Below are 17,965 nucleotides of genomic sequence, written 5' to 3'. Positions count from 1 at the left end.
AGACAAAATAACATAACATTTCATAGAAGTGAGTGGAGTGTCTTGTGATATGCAAAATTGAATTCATATAGTTGTTAATTTTAATGTATTTTAAATAATTAACAGACTATATTGACATCATATATCATATCATTGTATCATATAATGGAGATCTCATGGCATTGATGTGGATTTTGGGATAATTTGTACTGACTTGTATTTGATATTGTGTGTAATAGTATTGAGTTTTTACGTGGTCAAAACAGAGATCTATTCATTGATATTCTCATAAGATGATCTGGTGTAATTTACCATCACTACTTCTTGCATCCCATGCTACCTTCCTCTTCTCTCCCTCATCCTGCGTCTGCTTCTCCTCTCCCTGACCTGAGCTGCTCTCTGGAGCCTGTTTGCAGGCAGCTCTAAAGAAAGAGGCCAGCCTCCTCCACCACTTCTTCCTCTTTATACTCTCCTGCACTCTCCCTGACTCCTTCCTCTCCTCCTCCTCGCCTCCTCCACCATTTTCTCCTTCTATGTCCATCAACCTCCTCAACTCCTCCTCACTTCCTTCCTCTCCTCCTCCTCTCTCCATAACCCTCCTCTTCTCCTCCTCTCCTCCTTCTCCTCTCTCCATCAACCTCCTCAACTCCTCCTCACTTCCTTCCTCTCCTCCTCCTCTCTCCATCACCCTCATCTCCTCCTCCTCCTCCTCCTCTCCTCCTCTCTCTATCACCCTCCTCTCTTTGCTCTTTCTCTGACCAGCAGCATCAACATGTGTCTCAATCTCATCGCGATGATGAGGATGTTGAACCGCCGTGTTGGTGCTGGGTTTTGGGGGTGTGCTTTGATGTTGATCGCACACCTCGCCAATAATCGGACTCACTTTACAAACTCGCTGTCCCATCGTCGCTGTGAAAAACCACTGTCTGACACTCTCGACCACTACAACAAACCCACAAAGTGTGTATGTCTGTAAAGATCTTATAAACAACGAAAGTTCTATTTGAACTGCCTATGACGTCATAAGACACAAACGCGCACAGCGGCCTTGAGCGTCTCAAAATACAAATGTTTGTTTTTAAAATAAAACATGTTTTTTAGGACCAAAAATCTTTCAGAACAGTGAGATAAGGCAAATATGATATTATATAAGCCCTATATTATATTATAAATGCTTAATATATATATAACTATGCTCTATCCAGGTGTTTTCGATGTTTTGACTGTTTAAAAAAAAAATCACAAACTGTGGCGCCCCTTTTTAGACTATTTACTAGCTAATTCTCAAGACACTTAAGCTGAGCATCCTCTCTGATGATTTATTTATTTTATTTTGAAAAGGATTTAAGATATCAATATTATATTTTATTATTTTATTTATTTATTTATTTTATTATTAATTTTAATTTATTTTATTGGAGGCTGTAGGTTGTTTATTTGAGGGAGGGTTTTATTGGGGTATTAACAGTGTGGAACGATTATTTCATAAAATCATTGTTATTAGTCGTTGACTTGATGTTCCCAGCAGAAAAAACAATAAAGAAATAAAAAAAAAAAAAAAAAATCACATATATTTTTCTTATATATCACAGTCAACAAAAAATTAAATGTTTTGCTGAAGGGAAAACCTTTTATTATTAATATGAGTTGTTGCTGTAAATATTTTCACAATAGTTTCATGTGGCCAAACTACTGTAGCCGTCAGTGTATTTGGCACGTTGCTAGTTTCTCCAGTAGAGGGCGTGTATTTAACATGTAATATGTTCAGATTTGATTTATCGTGTGCACTCTATGGTTTTTCCTGTGTGAGTGAAATCATGGCAGTGCCCTATACAGTCAACTTCGCAAACGGTATATTCAAAGCCACAGGGAAATCACTGCTCTCCTAGAATTCCCAGTTTCACCAAACCTCAAACAAAGTCATATGCTTCTGGATTTATCACCCTTTGAGAAGTCATTCTTTTGTGCAGTTTAATGAATAATGTTTAACAGAACTTGCTTCTTTCAGCAGTCAAGGTAATCCTGAGAAAGTGAGTGTTTCATGTGTCATAGTTCTGTCCTCTGATGTTAATTATAAACCAAAACTCAAGGTTCTCAAAACCAAACACTCCACTGGACTTCAGCAACCTGTCTGTATACCACTGGGCACTTTCTTTGTGTGTGTGTGTGTGTGTGTGTGTGTGTGTGTGTGTGTGTGTGTGTGTGTGTGTGTGTGTGTGAGTGAGTGAGTGCGTGCGTGCGTGCGTGCGTGCGTGTGTGTGTGTGTGTGTGTGAGTGTGTGAGTGAGTGTGTGAGTGTGTATCAAGTCTTTCTGTTTACAGTTTGTCATAAATTTCCCTTACTTTTTAATGTCTGTTTTTTTCTCTCCATTGAACAAAAAGGAGTTATTTACCATCCAAGCTGCTCTTTTCACTGTGACCACAGCTGTCAAGTAATGCAAGATTGTATTAAATAACATTATTGGTCTATTTCTAAGCTGTTTTATGACTTCAGATGATTTATAGTGCATGTATAGTATTTATATAGAATATATTTTACAATTTTACGGATTTACAATTCTTCGGGTGTAACAATGTGAGGGTGAGTAAAACCCATCCTGATTTTACACACATCATAGAGAAAAGTGTGTTTGCAGGGCGAGTCGTGCTCCATAGTGACATCCAAACCTGTGCAATGTTCCAGCCCGTTGCTCTTCTTTCACTCCGGTCTTTGAAGATGCCTCTCCTTGGTCATACAAGGTTACAGAACTGGACCAGGAACAGGAATTTGCTTATACACTCCTAAACAAAATTCACAGGATGCCATGCATGTTCTGCTATAAATGCAGAGGATGTTGTGATTTCAGCCAGGAATGTTCAGTCAGATATAGTGAATTGCATGACAGAAGTACACAGTAAAAAAAAATATGATTAACAAGTTATGACAACATATGTCATCAAAATAAGATAAAGCAATTTTCATCTTGTTTATGTTATACAAGATTCAACTCATTTTTAAAAAAACGTTTGAAATTTTGAAGTATAAATACTGAAATAGTATTTTCTTATAAAACACACTCCAGTAATCTTTGTTTTATTTTACATGGTTTTGCTTTGGAGAAAAGCAGACAATTTGATTCTCATTCTTTACTTCATTTTAAAACACTTGAAGTCAAATAAATAACTTTCTATGTTATGAGGAATTACATAAATGCATTGTGTGACAAGATGCAGCAGCTTATATCGCATTTTTCCAATGTTTTTTTTAAATTCAATACTAAGTATTATTAATATAAAATGATTTAATTTCAGTTCACTGTTAAATAATGTTTGCCTCTAATATACTTCAATATTCTTTGCTGTTAAAATTTTTTGTGATGTCAGTAAATAATGGATAGTCACTCAATTTTAATGCAAAATTAGTTGTTGTTTTTTTCATTAGCAGGGTGTTGCCTTGAGGCGTTCCCCAAAAAAGAATAATTGTAAGGAAGAGAAGTGAGTAAATTTTATGTGAACATTCCAGAAAAAAGGGCTATTAAAATGTTTTTTTTTTTTTTTAAAGCTACAGGGTGAAGCTCTATAAATACTCCATGACTGAAATGTTTTGTGTATGTTCCAGAGAGACTGCATTAAATGTGCATGCGTTCATATGCAGGCTCCGCCCCCATCTCGCGCTGCAGGTAGAGTTACGAGCGCGAATCACCTGTCACTCTCGCTCGAGCGCACCTGTCGCATCGTTCTAGCCCTTTGTCCTCACTTTTATATTTTCTTTTTACATTTTTGTCAGTGTCAGCAAGGTCGCCTTGGCTACCCAATTCGCGTCGTGTTTGGAGCAAAGTTCACTTCTGTGAGAAAACAGATTGAGATGATTGAGTCTTGAAGAAGAGTTTACCTCAGGAGTTTTGGAAACGGGAGGAATTATCGGCGAACAGAAGAACGGGATCTTAGATTCTCTCAGCTGAAAGGGTAAGAGCTTTATCTTTATCATCTTTATTATCAACCCACCGTCACCACTGAGAGAGACGCGACGCGACGCGACTGAACCCGAACGCTCCCGTTATAAGCTCGTAAAGCGCTCTTATTTGCGTTTCTCTACAAATATGAACCCAACGCAAATAAGTGCAAATGTTCTTAGAGTGCTTTTGGTCATTAGTGCTAGTGAACGCTTTAAAGGACTTAAAATGCGTCTATGAGACTTTGTCAACATTTATATTTTGGCTTTATAAATAGAGTGTATGTCATATTCAGTGAGGTATTAGTGCCTGGAGAAGTGGGTAGTTATGCCCCTAATACAGCAAAGGATGAACGCTCTGTGTTATAAACAGTGACATGTCTTGCATATTAGTTCAACCCAAAATGGGCCAGTAGTATTTGCACATTATCACTTAACATTTGCTGCTTGACTTCACGGAGAAAGGATCATTATGAAATTAATATTAGCCACAGAAGAGGTGCAGTTTTTGCAATTAATACTGACCCACAGACTATACACTCTCAGAAAATAAAGTAGCCTACATAATTGTACCTTTAGGGGTACAATGGCTTGTCACTGGGGCATACCCTCAAGGGTACAATATTGTACCTTAACCTTTAAAAGAAACAGTACATGTACCTTTTAATGCCTTTTGACCCTCAAAAAGTCACATATATGTGCCTTGAGGTCCAATAATAAGCCCTATGGGGTACGTTAGTGTAGATTGTACCCTGGGGGACAGAAACGGACTCCTACTGTACCCCTATTTCTGACAGTGTAGGAAGAGACAACTAAATAATTATGAATTTTGAGTGACTATTCCTAGGCTTAGTCAAACACACATGACAATTGGACAACTATTCTCTCACTTTGCAAGTAGTCTGCGCCAGTAGTTTCTTTTGTGGACTATCTCTTAGAACAGCTGATTTGCAACAGATAGATATCACAATAAGGGCACGTGTTGTATTGTTTTTATTTTCCTTTGGAAAACATTTACAAATCAGGATCAGCTCCAGGCAGACGTGACCACATTTTCAAACCACAGCATTGATCCGAGTGAGAGTCCTCCATCAATCACAAATCTAAACTTTTACCTTTCCATCTGGCATCAGGCTGGCAAACAAGCCACACAAACGTCCCTGTTGTTACTCTGGTCCGTCCTTCTGTTACCCGACGATCACAATACGAGACAAACACACTTAACATTCCCATCATCATCATTACATGTGGGGAATAAAAGCCTTTAGCTGGCACTCAGGCTTTTTGCTCATGATTCACATTATAGTGCCAATTCACCCCATGCAGGGTAAAGGTCCCGCTGACATTATCTCCGTTTGCACATCTGTTTGAGGAGGCATTACATCATTTACCGAAGTCAATAAAGGTGAGCTTAATGGTCATGGGTGCTTGACGTTTTTGTTTATGGCTTTTAAAGCTCGCACAGATCTCTGGTTTATTCAGGCCTGGGCTCAGACTGGCTGAGGTCACACAAAACATTAAATTGATTGGTCGCTGTAATTCCTCCCACATCGATGATGAATCCATCATCTGAACCGACGATGCCTAAAAATGAGCACAATGCACAATAGAGCATCCGAAGCGAAGACGCTCCCATCATAGAGTTAATTGTTTTTGCTCGGTCACCTAAGTGAAAGCCAACTAAATGACATATCATGTTCCTCGTCAAAAGACGGCGGTGACTCTTTCTGACCGTGGGTGGTTTTGTTGTTGCACATTTCGCTTGGAAACCGAGGTGGTCATTAAGATATTCGCAGGTTCAGATGTGACAGGTTCTGTGTGTTTGTGCATGTGTGTGTGTGTGTGTGGTTTTGATCGGCAGCTTCATGCATGTTTCAGTGACTGTCGATCAAGTTAAGCACCATTTAGAGTCAGAAAGTAGGAGTAGTTTCAGTTCTCAAGTAGGAATTTGAATTGAATTGATTTGCATTGAATTTATTACTGTAATTTGCCCACAGGATTTCATGTGGAATGACTGGAAGAGGAATTTAGTGAATTGCAATTCAGAGAAGTTCTGCACAGTCATACAACAGGGATTTTATTACTTACACAAAAACACATAATTCATCATTAATTGTGACTCATTTTGCCTGTTTATTTCCTGATATGTAAATACGCACCACAAAACTACACTTATTTCCTTTAGTTTAATTCTAAGTATACCAAAATCAATGCACTAGTAAGTGTACTATTTCAATACAACTGAACTTGGGACTAAATCTGCCCACTTTTTAGTGTATAAAAGTATACTTTTAACTAGTACACTTTAAGTGTAACCGTAAACTTGGAGTACACAACTACATTTTTCGTTTGTACTGCAACTACACTATAGTGAACTTACAGGTACAGTATATTGATAGTTTACAAAGTTATAGCAATTTTTTTTTAGTTTTTGAAAGTACACTTTGAAGTAAACTACTAGTTTAGTAGTTTTATACTGCAAGTATAGTTGCACGTTTTCTACAAGTGAACATAACATACTTATAGTTATTTTTTGCACTTTACACTACTAGATTCCTATTTAGGTATTAATTATACTTGAAATACAACTATACTATTATATAATAAATATAAATATATACTTGAAGTAGATTTGAAGCCAATTCCTATGTACACTACCAGTGGACTATCCTACACAAAAATTCACATACTAAGAATTAGGAACTTATCTGTTTTCTTTATAAATCAATATTTTGAAACAATTTAAGTTTATAAGACTAAGTGAAAATATGTTTTAAGTAGGCTACTCAATCTAAAGAGTAAACACAACTACAAGCCAAGTATACTTAATTGTACTTTTAAGTATATCTCGATCAAAAGATTGAGTACAAGTATCGGCCAAATATTCGTATACTTTTCTGTCAGGATAAGGAAGTACTTAAGTGTCATTTTAAGTATATTTCTGACTTAAATCATACTTTCAGATTTTTTAGTTTAAAAGAAGTATACTAATAGCACAATTGAATAAAAAAAAAAATTGTAATGTTACTATAGATGGCAGTACAGAACCTATATTTTTAAGAGTGCACCTCTTTTAATTAAAAATATATCTTAATCGTTGTGTGGTTGTCGACCGATAGTAAACTTGTCATGTTGTTCCTGGCAGACGTTGTTTTTGTTTTTTTAATGAAGAACATGTGTCTGTCGAGAGCCTGATTTTTGCACACGTTTCCAAATCCCCACAGATTCCTCTGGGCTGTAAACGCTGATGTTTGTTTATCATGCATGGAAACGTCATTGTGGTGAACAGCCGGTCAACCGTGACACCGCCACAGCGAGACTCCTGATTGGGACAATCTTTGACTTTTGAGTGCAAATATAACTGTTGTGAAATGACTCTGTTTCTCTAGTATTAAAAACGAACAATGTCAATTCAACAATTGCTGACAATATCCTCTTTAATTTATTAACACGAATGTCTTTTCAAGATCTCTAGACTTTGCTCGTTGTTGACACGTCACACACACTGACTGTAAACGCTGATATTCTCGATGACGACACACTTTTAAAAGTCCTGAAAGATTGGTCTCGGTTGCTCTTTTAGAGTCCAATGGAGAGTTTTATTTCATCTCTAGAGTTGGAGACTTATTTCAACCATGTCTCAATCTGTACTCAGATTTGTCTGCAATCAATCAAACATCTATCCACATTCATTTTATAGCTCATTATGACAGAAATGTACTCATTTGTGTCTGTTTTTATTTCTCCTCAAACATTTTTAGGCCGAAAATCTGAGACAAAATTAGATGCTTAAATAAAACTCTCATTTAAGTCTCTTGAACTATGAAAGAGCAACTTTGGATCGATGTAATTTTCTCCTGGCAGGTTTTGCGGTGCGTAGCGGATACAGGGAACTGGACTCTGATGCAGTGATAGATTAGCGTTAGATCAGGTTGCTGAATGGACACGGTTCAGTCACTTGTTTTGGCTCAAAACTTCATGAGATGTGAAAATATGAAGCTCAACCGTGAAACTTGTTCGGTCGTCTTCTGCAATTGTTAATAACGTCGATCGCATAATCTGTTAATGTGTTTCGAAGTTAAAGCAATAATTTCCTGATAACAGGACAACAATACATCTGGATAAACGCAGATCAACAAACGCAAACTGTGGTCATTAAACAAAGCAGCCTGGACAAACAAAGTTAAAACCCAAATGAAAGGTGGAGTGGGTGGAACCAACAATGAGGGCTTAGGGTTAAAAACTAGTTCAGGAGTGGTGGAGGTGTGTGACGCGAATTTAAATAGAGACGTTGTGAGAGGAAATTTTGGAACGGCCTCAAAATGCCAGTCCATTCATCCGCTCAAATACCACAGGACGCGGGTCAAAGAGCGTGAAGTCTGTATAAACCTGGTTTAAAGAGAGAAGCCATTTAAATTCACCTTGAGAAAACATGAGATGTGGGAAATGCCTTTGAATAGATTACATAATATCCAACCAGTGCGGCGCGTTTTTGCATTTCCCATTTTTATGTTAACCAGAACAAGATTTAAAAGGATAGTTCACCCAAAAATTAAAATCCTGTCATCATTTATTCGCCCTCGAGTTGTTCTAAACCTGTTATTTTCTTACTTTCTTCTGTTGGACACAAAAGAAGAATCAATATTTTGAAGAATGTCGGTAAACAAACAGTTGATAGTCCCCATTGACTTCCATAGTATTTTTTTCCATACAGTACTATGGAAGTCAATAGGGACCAGAAACTGTTTGTTTTTTTGTACAATTCTTTTTAGAAACACCCAAACATACAGACCTTCCTCAGATTTGACTGAAATGTTGCTCATTAAAATATTTTCGGTGATGATGTAAGCTTGAGTAGTGTGCAGGATTTCTATTTTGTCTAGTTTATATGGTTATTTCATCCAACACATATGTGACCCTGGACCACAAAACCAGTCACATGGGTAAATTTTTTGAAATTGAGATTTATACATCATCTGAAAGCTGAATAAATAAGTTTTCCATTGATGTATGATTTGTTAGGATAGGACAAAATCTGAAAATCTGGAATCTGAGGGTGCAAAAAAATCGAAACATTGAGAAAATCTCCTTTAAAGTTGTTCATTTATGTTCGCGATTGTGCTGCATTCACTCACAAAAATAAATGTTTTATATATTTACGGTAGGAAATTTACTAAATATCTTCATGGAACATGATCTTTACTTAATATCCTAATGATTTTTGGCATAAAAGAAAAATCTATAATTTTGACCCAAGCTATTGCCACAAATATACCCGTGCGACTTATGACTGGTTTTGTGATCCAGGGTCACATATGACTGATGCAGGTGTGAGGCACTATATAATTTTTGCATAATAATAGAGCAAAAGCTTGTCTGATAACATGGTTTCTTTGTTTATAATGGCAAAAATCTTTTAGGAGAACGGCTTTCTTTTTTTCTTAGCTTTTCTTTTTAATCTTTAGCATTTTTAGAGACAACGCTTTAAAGGTGATGAATGTGAAACGCATCGTCTTGTAACCCAGCTATCAAAAAATATGTTCTAACATTTTGCTAACGTCCCCATTAAAGGGATATTTCAATTGTGTATTTAAATTGGATCATTTATGTTGTAGAAATGTGAAATTATTTTAGAAGTTGGAGCCTTCTAGACTGAGAAAAGCCAGAAAATGTATTTTTGGCTCATGTGGATGAAAGACTACAACTCCCAGAATGCACTTGCTTCGCTGCCCTACGAGGACACTCCCAAGCCACGCCTACCGGTTACAGAGGGTAGTATCGGGAGAAATGATACAGCTAGGCTACTAGTCGACTCGTAACTGAAAGGACGGCGTTTTATCGTGAGATCCCCCTATGGGCGGGTTGAAGACATGCGGGACGAGCTCCTCCTATTGGCTGTAGTCTCTCGCCTCTGGATAAAAAAGCCTCAGATGAGCTAAATGACAATTTTTGCGTCATCAGAGTTTTTTTTCCAGACACACAATACAGAAATCTCTCGTCTCACGGGGACATGAGGGAGGGAAGCACGGTCATTCCAAAATACTTCCGGGTTTCTACTGATACAAAGCTTAACGCTAATCGGTGAAGTATCCTGTTAAGTTATGAAAATGTAATTTCTGAATGTTCTCTGAACGTTCTAAAGATTAACAATGTTTTTAAAAATGTTTTTTTTCTTGGTTCTGCAAACATTAAGGCAACATTCCGTTATGGAATTGTTACTTTTGAATGTTCTCTGAAGTTGTAAGCTAACATTTAAAAATGTTACTACTATACAACAACAAGGTTCCATAAACGATGCGTAGATAATATTTTACTAGTTTTTTAAAGAATGTTTGGATTGCCTTATGCAAATGTTAAGGGAACATTCCATTTTGCAAACATTATGGGATTGATACTTTTGAATGTTCTCTGAATGATGTAGCCCATAGATCATGTGTTTGTGCGAACTTTTTGAGAACATTATTTTAGACCACATAACTTGTTCTGTTAAAGCTCCAATATGTAATATTTTTTCACCACAAGAGGGCGCAGTTTCCAACAATAACAAAGGCGAAGCTTGATGACGCTATGAAGGAGGTGACGATGGGAGATGTCGTTTTTAATGCGTTTTCACCATCTAGCGATGTATCTAAATGGAATTAATGAATCATGATCACGGATGAGGTCATTTATTCGTTTTTGTATTACCTGTATGTTTGATCGTATTATTTTATGTCATCATAATTAATGAACTGCAAGGAACGTGAAATGTTATGCTATATTATTACAGGCATGTGGTGTAATTCATATCTATTAAAATCATCTTTACTGTAACTATTACGTTACTTGTACAATAATTTTTTTTTTGATTTGCTTACCTGTCTATCAATACACTCGCGAGAGCAGAGTCTCTGTCAAGTCCAAGATTGTCGCACAGCTCTCTCCATCTCGAAAACGCCTGGCCGGTATTTATCCGGGTTTTATTCCTCTGTTTGTCACACAGTCTGCGTGTATCCGAATATGGACGCTTTCGTTTTGTTGGCACTTCAATACTCGCCAAAGAGTAATCGTGATCCATAACAGCTATAACCATACAGTCTATGGCTATAACGCTATAACCACCACATCGCATTTGACCAATAGTGATATTCCGGTGTGGTGGAATATCACATGTTCCACACCGGAAAAAAAGGATAGTGCGGACATTGCGTCACTGAGAGGCGACATTTCTTTTCCGGGACGGACAGTTATTTAAAATCGGAATTTCTCTGAAATAAAAAATCTTTGGAGACTTTTGAGATATTGTAAGTACACAACTGGAGGAAATATCTCACACTGTGCAAGTTATTTTCGGAAATTTTATTACAAAACTGTTACATATTGGAGCTTTAACATTTACTGGAAGAACGTTTGTTCATAACTTTGAGAGAACCTTGCCAGAATGTTAGCTAAAGTTCTGAGAACGTTCCTTGTTAGGTAGTGAGTTTTATCATGGTAATACCTGTAGAAAATCCAGGGAGTTATGGGATTCTTACTGGAATCACACCAGCACTTCATGGTTTCATATCGATCTGAGCCCTGAATAGCACACTATTCTGTTCGACGGACGTAGGTGTGAAAACCTTCCGTGTGGTATCAGCTGTGTGTTTGTATGAAACTGATAGAATCTTTACATAGTCAAATGCTTATACTCAGAGCTTACATATGTGTGTTGTTCTGAGAACAATCACTTTGCTTTAGGTTCAGGATTTCACTGATGTAACAGCTTTCAGATCATTGCAAAGGGACTCAACTGATACACACTGTTTGTGTGACTCTAAGTGCCCTGTTGAGTGTCATACGAAGGCTCTGATTGGTCAAAGCAGGCGGTTTATTGTCTGGCTTAAGTGCTCTGTTTTAGTGTGTGTGTGTGTTTATCTAGTTCTTTCTCTTTGAGTTTAATGGACAGGTAATGGACAGATGATGGACATTGCTTTCAATCGTAAAGCAACAATCGACAGTAGCTGGCATTTATTGACACAAGATGATTGGAAAGTAAAATAAAGTATATATTGGTATATATTTTTTTGTGTGGATGACAATCAGAACATTTAATGAACGATTGTTAGTGGCTCTTACACAAAGATTTCTCTGAATACTGTCCAAATGGGACATTTCGGTGATTATCAGTTCAGCATTATCAGCTAGAGCATTACTGAATCCTTTTGCTGGTAATATACATTTCTCATTTTATTGCTGTTCAAGTAAATGTTTAATGTTGACATGCAACAGATCTTCTGGACAGTTTCTTGGTACTTTTTAAACGTTCAGGCTCATAGCATCAGTTTTGTTTTCTCTGAACAATCCCAGTGATACCAGATATCATCCGAATTACAGCCAATGAATAAAACAACACGATAAGAGATACACCACAGATTACAAGCTCTGGATGCGCAGCTGTGTCATTGAGAGGTGCTGCAATAAAACCAGAGCATTGCAATCTGTTTCACAATGGCACTCATTTACACACACACACGTTTGAATAGCTATCTAAATAAGGACATACCATAGACCTTTATTGATTTGATTGTATAACCTCACATTCTTCACTGACAAAAAATTTGAGTTAGCTTATAAACGTAATGCAATTAACTGCAAAGTATTTATGTTTTTAAACTTTAAAGTTAGACAGGTTGTTCAACCAAAATAACATTTTTAAAACTTTCTCAGCAAGTTCATTAAGTATTTGTTGAAAGATTAATATTGAATTGCTTGAAGTACTATTCTAACTTTAGGAAAAAGGTTTCCACAAATGCGTGGTTCGGAAATCCAAAATGAACACTGATCATAATAATGGTGACTTACAATATCAAAAACAATATGTTTTACAGATTCTGTAGTAGATGCTTTAATTTTAAAGGACAATTAACTATTAACTAAAACTAGTTTATTTAACAGCCTCGCCTTGTTTGTTCATCAGTGTTAGTGATATTCTTACAAATTATTAAGTAAAGAGAGACGGTTATTTGTGCATGAAATGTTTTTAAGAAAAATATTTGCTTGGTTCAAATTCCTAAAAATTTGGGTCGATGCTCAATGACCATGGGAAAATGTGGGTCCCATGGCCAAACCAGTTGAGAACCACTGATTTACAGTGTTCCTGTAAAAGACAATTTTGCATTTTTAGGGAAAAATGACTTACTTTCATAAACTGTTTTTTCTTCAAATGAGGACCACAAAAGGTGGATTTTGTCAGATTTAGTCTTCATTGGGGGACAATTTTAAGCAAGCACACACACACAAACACACACACACACACACACACACACACACACACATACACGCACTCACGCACGCACGCACGCACGCACGCACGCACACACACACACACACACATTCTTGTACATCTATCTTTATGAGGACATTCATTGAGACAATGCAATCGCTAGCCGCTTACCCTAACCTTACCCATCACAACCAAGTGCCGAACCCGAACCCTAACCCTACCCTTAACCTCATTATAACCTTATCCCTAAAACCAAGTCTTGACCCTCAAACAGGCCTTTAAAGGCTCTCAGAAAGTGAGGACCGGCCAAAATGTCCTTACTTTACTCTCTTTGTCCTCACTCCAGTGGTCTAAAACTCAACCTGGTCCTCACAAAGATAGTTGTACAAGTACACACACACACAACCCACACACACACACACACAAAATGAATTATTTTGATGGAGAGCATCAGCATCCCAAACTTAGACTAGACTATGTCGCACGTCATGATTTTGCTGAGTTAGACGCGTTCCTGAGTCAACATATTTTGTTGATCCTGGAACAACATTCCTGTCTGAAAATTAAGACCTAATCCTGTCCTTACCCCTAAATCTAACCCTACCCGTAAGTTATCCCTAAAATCAGAGGGAAATGACCAGTTAATGACACTGATGTAGAAGCAAATAACCCTGGTTGTAAGCCTAAACTTGACATAAACTGTAAACTTGTCCCTCAAATCTGATTGGTTGATTGGAATGTTGTTCCAGGATCAACAAAGATGTTCATCCAGGAGGAACATGTTGTACTTGGTGAAACCAGGTTCTGCACACTGTGTCTGTGGTTGGAATCTAATACTACTGTACTTGTGCATTGTGTACTGCATGGTGTCTAATGTTTTTAAAAATAGCATGCAAAACAGCAGGAAGTGTACCATAAACCTTTCAAACAAATGCTGCATTGTTGTCAGATGACCGCATTACATTGCAAATACATATCGATCCAATTTTCTGTAAATGCTCTGGTTGTATAATGCACGTTTTGGCAAATTTAGATGCCAATTTTCTGCATGCATTTAATACCAGGAAGATCTAAATTTGCCAAAACGTGCATTATACAACCAGAGCATTTACAGAAAATTGGATTGAATGAATGAATTTTTTCACTCTCAGAAAAAAAGGTACAAAAGCTGTCGCTGGGACAGTACCCTTCAAAAGGGTTCTAATATGTACCATTTAGGTACTAATATGTACACGTTTGGTACCAATATGTACACGTTTGGTACCAATATGTACCTTTGAGGGACCTAAATGCACTCTTTAGGTACAAAGGTGTACCTTTTGAAAAGGTACCGCCACTGTGACAGCTTTTGTACCTTTTTTTCTGATCGTATGACATTCCAAACACAACAATAAAATGAGATGACTTGTTGAAGCCAGTTCATGTGGATGAGGAAATAATCATTTAATTCAGTAATTCACAGCTCTTGGCATCCGACAGACTAGGGGTGGGCGATATGGTAAAAATATCATATCACGATTTTTTTCAGGAAAATCACGATTAACGATTTTATCACGATTCTTTTTTATGTTGGTTTTACTATTTTGTGACTGAGCATTACAGCCAAACTAATGTCCATATTTTAAAAAACAAAGCCTTAGGTAACAAAATATAAAATAAAAAAGAATGGCAGACGGGCGAAGATAAAAAAAAATATTTGTCATTATTTTCTTTGTTATTAAATATTAAGATCAAAGATACACATTACACACACAACTTAATATACAAATTAAATAAACAGTGCTTTGTTTTCAGCTACAGGTGTATTTAACAGTAGCATTGACGAAAGTAATTAAATGAACAAATATGAAAATAAAACAAAACATAGACTTCACTGTATAAATTATAAATTGATACTTATTAAAGCTACTATTAAAGTTATCAGTCAAGAGCAGTGAGTGATTTTCTCTTTGCATTTTGTTGTTTTAACAATAAAGGGATAGTTCTCCTAAAAATTCAAATTGTCATAATTTACTCTCTCAAGTTGTTTTAAACTCGAATAAGTTTCTTTCTTCTGTTGAAAATAAAAGTTATTTGGAAGAATGTGACTTCCATAGTATATTTTTCTCCTATGGAAGTCAATGGGGACCAGCTACTGTTTGTATAGCCACATTCTTCAAAATATTAATATTAGAACAATATTAGAAGAAAATTAATACAGGCTTGGAACAACATTATAGTGCGTAAATAATGAGATCATTTTTATTTTTGGGTGAACTATCCCTTTAAGGACAAACGGCAGCGTGTTTACTATTGCTACTGTCTCTTTAAGAGCTGCACTCGACACGTCTTTTATTCACGCATTTGACAAGCAGATTTTCTCTCAATTTTCTCAAGTTTGCTTTCACTTTAGACATCACCGACTTTGTTTATGTAAACCTTGTGTGTATTTGACAGTATTAGCACAATAAGACTCGAAAGATAACTTAGACCAGTATTCAGGCGCTGGTAGACAGGCTTTTAGTGCATGTGAGCTTCACATGTACGCGCTGAGAAACGCACACGTTAGAACAGCGCATCAGCACGCGAATTAAATGTTTAACCGACAAGGCATTAAAGCACATGCAAATTATGAACTTTTGTGAACTGTAGTCCCGTTCCGCTGCGTTAACATTTGATCTGAATATACGTCGCGTTGTTCAGTATGTTGGGACAGAGGCGCCAGAACAGCAACTGAGAATGCGCGATACTACGATATTTCTTCAAAAGCAGATCGTGGAGACATTTTAATCGTCCACGATAAAAAATCGTCATATCGCACACCCCTACGACAGACTGTCTCCTGTTCCTCTGACACACCTTCCCCAAGGATTTTAAAAGCAGGTTGACTCCAGTAACACGAGTTCAAAGTCCTTTTATGTTGATCCTCATCTCATACCGAAAGTGACTTATGATTATACATCTATGACGGGCATATACTGTTATGATTGAGTGTACGTGTTTTTCGTATCACGTCTCCTTTAGTCGATAGTCCACATCAACTCAGCTGATGATGTTTGTTATTTATTGATGTCAGTGTGTTAATTATACTATGACATTTCAGACCTTTTATTTAGGGTGGATATACTTTTTGTTTTCTCTATAGATTTTAAATGCATATTATTATAAACACACACACACACACACACACACACACACATGCAAAGGTTCCTCTGTGATCCAGAAGTGCAGAGCCAGGGAGTTTATTTGTGTGTGAAGCCTCAGAGTGTGTAATTAATTAGGTGTTTGAAAAATGTGTGTGTCCCGAGGAGAGGCAGGTCTTGTTTCAGGCTGGGCTGCCAGCCTGCTGTTGTCTGGTCCAGCATCTTTACGGGACAGCGGACAGCAGAGCAGATACAACCAAAACAACACTGCGGTTCATCACACCCCTAGTACTGTGTTAACACAGGCCTAGTGAGGCGTTCGACACATTTGATAAAGGAATTGCTTGTAAATGTTGCAGATTATTACAAAGAAATGGCAAGTAACATGATTTAAACATGATCCAATAATCTATTTTATTTAGAATTATATTTTTTTCCCACAGTGTAGGAAGACTGCAACAGTAAATGCTTAGGCTAACGTGTAAATATATGCTTTTAAATGTTCCTAAAATGTTAATGGAACGTTCTTTTTATGTTATTAATAGTATTTGATGCAAGATGAGATCAGAAAACGTTCTTGATACGACATTTGTTTGAATTTTTCGAAAATGATTAATAATTCTTTAATTCATCAGTTTTTAGATTTGAATAGTTCAAATAATGTGGATGGTATGATGTATTTTAAAACAGTAATTTTGGTAGTTTCATCTTTAAAAGTCCTCTGAAGTGCCTTGAAACGCGCAGCATTATTCAATGTGTTAACGTAATTTCCACTGAAACAGGAAGACAGGGCGGGGCATATCGAACAGCTCCTCCCCTTTTGTAAAAATAGCCAATAGCGTTTTGTTTATATCACAGCTTGGCCAGAGTCGAGCTCGATAAAGCCACAGTTTCCTCCTAATCTCCTCCATATCGCTTTAAAATACAGCATTCTGTGCAGAATTCAATTGGGTCTGATATATTTTGAGGTCTGCGCCGACTTGATCACATGATGCTGTCGTATCGTGCCTCTGGACCGGAGCTGCGGCGATTCGCGTGACACTAACGTGAGACCAGACTTCATTCGCCCCAATGGAAAGCATATTTACACTGTCTGAATCGTTCCCTATCCCCTATATAGTGCACTATGTGCCATTCACCATGTAGAAAACAGTAAATGTGTGAACAAGTGATTGATTTTAGATCTTTTTATAGTGTAGGGGGCGGAGCTTCAGATTCTATAGAGCAATTTGATTGGACAGAAAATCTGATGAGAAACTGAAGTGCACCGTGATGTCATCAAAATCATTGATCCATATTGACAGAAGTGAGAGACTGCAAGTTTTAAACGCTTATATCTGACTTCTAAATGCACATTTTGTCATTGTTTTGGAGCACACTAGATTATAGATAACAGTAAGGCTCACATATTCAAAGCCAAAAAACTTGATATCATGGGGACTTTAAAATTGTTGTAAAATGCTGAAAACGTTAGCAAACATTTAGATAATGTTCTACTCAAATTAAAGGTATAGCGGAGGATGTTTTACTTCCTGGTGGGTAACCTATACTATTGGTCCTCCTAATTGTCAATCATTCTGGTGAATCAATCAAACTTTTCAAAAAGTGGAGAGGGCGGGTCTTATCTAAAATTTGGAAAGATCCTCCGCTATACCTTTAAGAAAACTGGATAGTTTGAAGTTGTGTAAAG

The 17,965-nt window shown here is 37.0% G+C and overlaps 1 protein-coding gene across 1 annotated transcript in view; it reads left to right on the top strand.

Moving 5' to 3' along the window:
- Window positions 1–3,633: 3,633 nt before the first annotated feature.
- Window positions 3,634–17,965, top strand: part of eps8l2 (EPS8 signaling adaptor L2) — a 47,180-nt gene continuing 32,848 nt past the window's right edge. Inside the window, exon 1 of the mRNA XM_082159105.1 lies at window positions 3,634–3,923. The gene's annotated coding sequence lies outside the window, so the exon portion shown is untranslated. The remainder of the gene's footprint in view (window positions 3,924–17,965) is intronic.

Source organism: Leuciscus leuciscus (assembly GCF_965113295.1).
Source record: "Leuciscus leuciscus genome assembly, chromosome: 25".
Lineage (NCBI taxonomy): Eukaryota > Metazoa > Chordata > Actinopteri > Cypriniformes > Leuciscidae > Leuciscus > Leuciscus leuciscus.
Note: the sequence above shows the minus strand (reverse complement) of the source record. Positions and strands in the feature narration are given on the sequence as shown.